Here is a 5966-nt window from a genome sequence, read left to right as displayed (position 1 = left end):
ATTGATATTAGCTCCACATCGATTTTATAAATGTTACTGGTAGTAAAACTTTACAAATTTTATGAAAAATGGTTAAAAATTGACTATAAAGGACAATAACTCCTTAGGGGGTCATCTGACTATTTTGGTCATGCTGACTTATTTGTAAATCTTACTTTGCTGAACATTATTGATGTTTACAGCTTATCTCTATCTATAATAATATTCAAGATAATAACCCAAAAAACAGCAAAATTTCCTTAAAATTACCAATTCAGGGGCAGCAACCTAAAAACGGGTTGTCCGATTCATCTGAAAATTTCAGGGTAGATAGATCTTGACCTGATAAACAATTTTACACCATGTCAGATCTGCTCTAAATGCTTTGGTTTTTGAGTTATAAGCCAAAAACTGCATTTTACCCCTATGTTTTATTTTTAGTCATGGCGGCCATCTTGGTTGGTTTGGCGGGTCACACCACACATTTTTTAAACTAGATACACAAAAGATGATTGTGGCCAAGTTAGGATTAATTTGGCCCAGCAGTTTCAGAGGAGAAGATTTTTGTAAAAGATATATAAAATTTACGAAAAATGGTTAAAAATTGACTTTAAAGGGCAATAACTCCTAAAGGGGTCAACTGACCATTTTGGTCATGTTGACTTATTTGTAAATCTTACTTTGCTGAACATTATTGCTGTTTACAGTTTATCTCTATCTATAATAATATTCAAGATAATAACCAAAAACAACAAAATTTCCTTAAAATTACCAATTCAGGGGCAGCAACCCAACAATGGATTGTCTGATTCATCTTAAAATTTTAGAGCAGAAAGATCTTGACCTGATAAACAATTTTACCCCAGTCAGATTTGCTCTAAATGCTTTGGTGTTTGAGTTATAAGCCAAAAACTGCATTTTACCCCTATGTTCTATTTTTAGCCATGGCAGCCATCTTGGTTGGTTTGGCGGGTCACGCCACACATTTTTTAAACTAGATACCCCAATGATGATTGTGGCCAAGTTTGGTTTAATTTGGCCCAGTAGTTTCAGAGGAGAAGATTTTTGTAAAAGTTAACGACGACGGACGACGACGACGACGACGACGACGGACGACGCCGGACGACGGACGCCAAGTGATGAGAAAAGCTCACTTGGCCCTTCGGGCCAGGTGAGCTAAAAAGAGAGAATTTTCCAATTTTGAACAATAACACAAAAATGCATCCATCACCTTAAATTAAACTTTGGTGAATTGTTTACACTATTGACCTAAGGTCCCTTTTGATTGTAATAAATTTCAGATTATACATTTCTGTGTTATGAATTTTTATATATGCTAAAAAAAAGAAGGGATTTTATAGTTTTTGGACACCTATAAGTGCAGGAGTTTCTGGCTACATTGAAAACCCATTGGAGGCCTTCAGCTGTTGTCTACTCTATTGGGTTGTTGTCACTTTGACACTTTTCTCATTTCCCATCTCAATTATTCACATAAACACTTCCACATCATTTTATAAAACTTGGGTGAATTGTCTATGTCTGTTGACTTCAGCTGCATTCCAAAATTTAAAACAAGATTAACAACTACAGGTCCCCAAATAGCCTTCAACAATGACAAAAGCTCATACAGCACAGTCAGCTATAAAAGACCTTAAAATGACAAATATAAGGCAAATGAAATGAGAAAACAAATAGACTAATAATTGTACAAAACAAAATAGTTCAACCTTTAAGCAAGCTTTAAAGGAATCAAGACATATCATGCGCTTAGAGTGCAGCTATTTATTAACAAACTCCATATTCAAACACTCAAACAACTAATTCATAGAGAGGGGTGGAAGTTGAAGCCCCCTTTTTTATCAGTCAATACATTTGAATGAAGACATGTACACATCAACTCAATTTGCTAATACACATTTCTAGTCTAGCTTTCAATACATTTGTAACGACCTTTAACCCCACTGACAATTTGCGTCTGTGTCCATACTTGTAGTTTGGTAAAAAAAAAAATGAAAGAGCGTATTTATATAAGCGTGCAAATGATTGATTTTTAGTATAAATCTTCTTTCTAAAGGACTTAAGTTCTTTGGGTATATTTTTTTACAATGTAAATGTGTAAATGCTCATGAAAACGTTGCTATTGTAAAAGCGTTCTGGCGTCGAACATGATGCGTTCAAATTTACCATTCCCCCCCGAACGCCATGTGTTCGAAACATGCCCTCGTACATAACAGCGCGTGACGTATTTAATGTACCGGAAGTTTGGTTTTTGATAGTGATTGAAGAAGCTTCACTGAAGAATTACAGCAAAGCTTGATTTAATAGGTATGTTTAATTATCTATATTTATCACATATTTTTTTTTAGTATTAAATCAACAAATTTCTACTTTCACAGGACACACTGAAGTATAAATGGAAGTAGAACATTTTGTGTCAACACATAACGGTGCTGTTATGCCATAATTCGATTTAAAAAGTAGGAGGTTCGTTGAGAGAATATATTTAGATGATCATGCTATAAAAAAAAATAACCAATGTAAATTTATACGTAAATGTTTAATGATATCGTTGCTATTGTAAATGTGTTACTAGTCTCGAACATGAAACGTTCCAGCTAATCGTTTTCTCTGAACACCATGTGTTCCAATGTCAAGACAGAAGTTTGTAAAAAGGCATACTGCAACACTAATTTTAAATTTCTTATGTATATGTTATATTAATAGCTTTCTCATTCTTAAATACTTAAATCTTAGTAATTCATTTTAGCAAATGTCCACCGTTCATACATGTATTGTTATGTATTCTTACAAACACAACTACAGTACTGAGGGGTAATTGTTCGTGCATACCTCGCCGAGAATGAAGAGAAAATTTCGCAGTTCAAGAGATGACTACTTATCCTGCACCATAAAAGTACTTTCATATGTAAGTTTAAGAATTTTAGGAGTGCCCATTGACTTCTTACAAGTTTTGTTATTGCAGATTTATCAATAAAATGTGCACCATTCACTGGTGAACATTATAATCAGAAAACTATTTCAGCTAAATTCGATATAATAACATCAATTTAAATTGGAATTACCGTATACAGATCATAAGTGAAATTACTACATATTTTTTAAAAAAAAAAAAGAGGCAAAAGGTAGTTAGTTTCTAGAAATGTGAGCAGTTAGTTTAGTGACAAGTCTAACGACAAAGTTTTGCCTAAAACACCTACTGTATGAGCATTTGCTGGACACTTCCTACCATCTTTTTTTAAAAGCTCTAGAACACGAGAGCCCATATACTTGAAAATGCATGTATACCACTCTTTAACAAATGTATCTTATCTAATAATGCTGACAAGTATAATGGAATTAAAAAAAAACGAAATAAGAGTTTAATTCTAATTCTTAAGGAATATCGACATGATCCATAATTTGTTTACTCATACACTTTATATTTCATATTTTAGAACTCACAGTTGATGGATAACAAGGTTAAAGAGTAGTTATAACCCAAGGAGACGAATGTTCTAAAAAATGGAAGCTCAAAAGACGAATGTTCTAAAAACATGGCAGCTCAAAATCAGTTGTAGACGACTCAAATCATGTTCAAAAGTACCTAAGGTAGCAGTGTTACATGAACACCGACTCGACTAGTAGCAGCATATACACAGGGTATTTTATGTTTGATATTGACTATCTGAGTGCTATGAAAGCTGTGGATCATCGAAAATATTGGTGATAAACGAGTCATTGACATAAGTATTTTGTAATTCAGGACAGTGCTTGACTTGAGAAGTTGCAAACGATGAGTTAAACTGTGTTCATAAGTCACTAAACTTTGTTGTTACATACTAATTTTAAATATGACGAACAATTTGTTTATGGTTAAATATTTGGACACATTAATTTTTGCAAATTACAAATGTTATATTTTTAATTTGTCTAACTTGTCATTTTAAAGTTGCTTCAATATTTCACATTGTATTGTACTTTTTTTTTTAATTTTGCCTCTTTTAATCAATTAAAGATGTTTTTAATCAATTTAAATATTTGTTTTACAAGACCACAATAATGTTTCAGAGAATAGAACACTTTTTTCTGGAACATGTAAAATTGTGTTCCACTAATACATGTATACACTATGTGTTCTGGATATTAACACATACTTCTGGAACACAGTCCCAGCGTTCCAGAAGTGTTACAAGGCTTGGAACGCGTAACGGCATACAATTTTGCTCACAAGGTCATGTTCCAGATTCAAACACTAGGCGTTCAAGGAGTACACACTATCCGATCAAGAATAACACACATAACACACATAGCGTTCGAAGGATGCACACATGATGTTAAAAACTGGAACACCAAAGTTAATATTTAGAACACTGTAACGCGTTCAAGATTCAAACACTCGGCGTTCAAGGAGTACACACTATCCGTTCAAGAATAACACACATAGCGTTCGAAAGATGCACACATACTATTAAAAACTGGAACACCAATGTTAATATTTAGAACACTGTTACGCGTTCCAGAAGTGTTACAAAAGGGTGTTCAAAAAGTGTTCAGATTCTTAACACTTTTATTTACATTGCAGATATATTTGTTCAATCAAATCGTTTGAAGACATAAATTGATTTTTCAACGGGTCCGAATTGAACATCCACATGCTAATGACCTTATCATAAAGGTTGATCTTTATTAATAAAAAGTTATTACAGTATCCGCGTGAAATCTATGCTTTAATGTGTACATGAGGTTATTGATATGTGCTAGTTTATGATATGTTATTCAAGGAATGACTGTAATATTTTTCTGTGCATGAAGAAATAATATAACAAAATTGGTGCACACTGAATAACGCGCGTAGCGGGTTATTTAACAGTGTGCACCACATTTTTTTAATGTTATTTCGAATAGACAGAACAAATATTACAGTCATTTCTTATAATTTAATTCTAAATTCCATTTTAAACCGTAGAAAATCATGGAGAAAAACGTTGATGACGTCACGGTCACTTGACTAAAGTATTTCTATGGGCTCATAACAAATTAACGTCAGCCAATCAGAAGACGCGTTACATTCAAAATAAAATTATTTTCTGATGTATATTTATTGCTTTTCTATAATCCATGGTAATAAAAAATTATATATTATATAAATATTGTTGTTTTCGTCATATATAAAGATGTGGTATAAAATTACAGGATTTTAACAGTTATAAACATTGGCGAGAGATAATTTCTTTTTAATTTAAAGTTTATCACACAATTAAAGTGGCATAAATGGCTTCGTACGTGAGACATGTTTAATAAGTTTGATAGCAGTTTAATTTTAACAAAATCTACTAGAATAGTCTGTTCATGGGTAATTTACATCTATGATCTGTCTGACCATGCCAATATTTCGAATCTAAGATTACTACACCAGTAGCGCCAAAAATAGTTTTACGAGACACCCCAACAAAAGCAATTCTTAAATGAAACAACCATTAATAACGTGGTGTTGAAGGAGCTAAATTTTAAACCAGAGAAAACTTTCAAATGTGCTACCATAACAGATTTACTGGATTTCAGGTTCCGTGTTGATGGCCGTACTTTGACCCAACGGCCCGGATCAGCATGCTGTTCGTGTACAAAACGGAGTGGTTAATATTCATATTGCATTAACATCGTCTTGAATATGCATTTTATTTGTCATTGGATGTAAAACGGCCATTCATCATCATCTGTTTAAAAGCTTAGATAATGAAATAAAAATTCCATTGATTGCCAAAATCATCCAAAACCAGTCTATGGCTGGCACCTACATTGTATCAAAATATAATGATTCTGAGTTTAAACATCCCCAAATTATTCACCAAAACCAAATACTGGAATTTTTCACAATTGTTCCGTTTCCATGGTAACGGCAGCCATTTTTTATGGTCTTAAGACCTATTGCAACCCGAAATTTTGTGTTCCTCATTATACTTAACTCTCACCAAGATTGGTTCCAATGG

General features: G+C 33.0%; 1 long non-coding RNA gene across 1 annotated transcript; it reads left to right on the top strand.

The window, feature by feature from the left end:
• The first annotated feature begins 2785 nt into the window (after positions 1-2785).
• LOC134693023 (uncharacterized) lies at positions 2786-4008 on the top strand. The gene is made up of 2 exons (XR_010102315.1): positions 2786-2905; positions 3435-4008. It is a non-coding gene; the product is annotated as an uncharacterized LOC134693023 (long non-coding RNA).
• The last annotated feature ends 1958 nt before the right edge of the window (positions 4009-5966 follow it).

This window comes from Mytilus trossulus, chromosome 12, assembly GCF_036588685.1.
Source record: "Mytilus trossulus isolate FHL-02 chromosome 12, PNRI_Mtr1.1.1.hap1, whole genome shotgun sequence".
Classification (NCBI taxonomy): Eukaryota; Metazoa; Mollusca; class Bivalvia; order Mytilida; family Mytilidae; genus Mytilus; species Mytilus trossulus.
The sequence above is the reverse complement of the archived record's forward strand: the minus strand, read 5'-3'. Positions and strand labels throughout refer to the sequence as shown.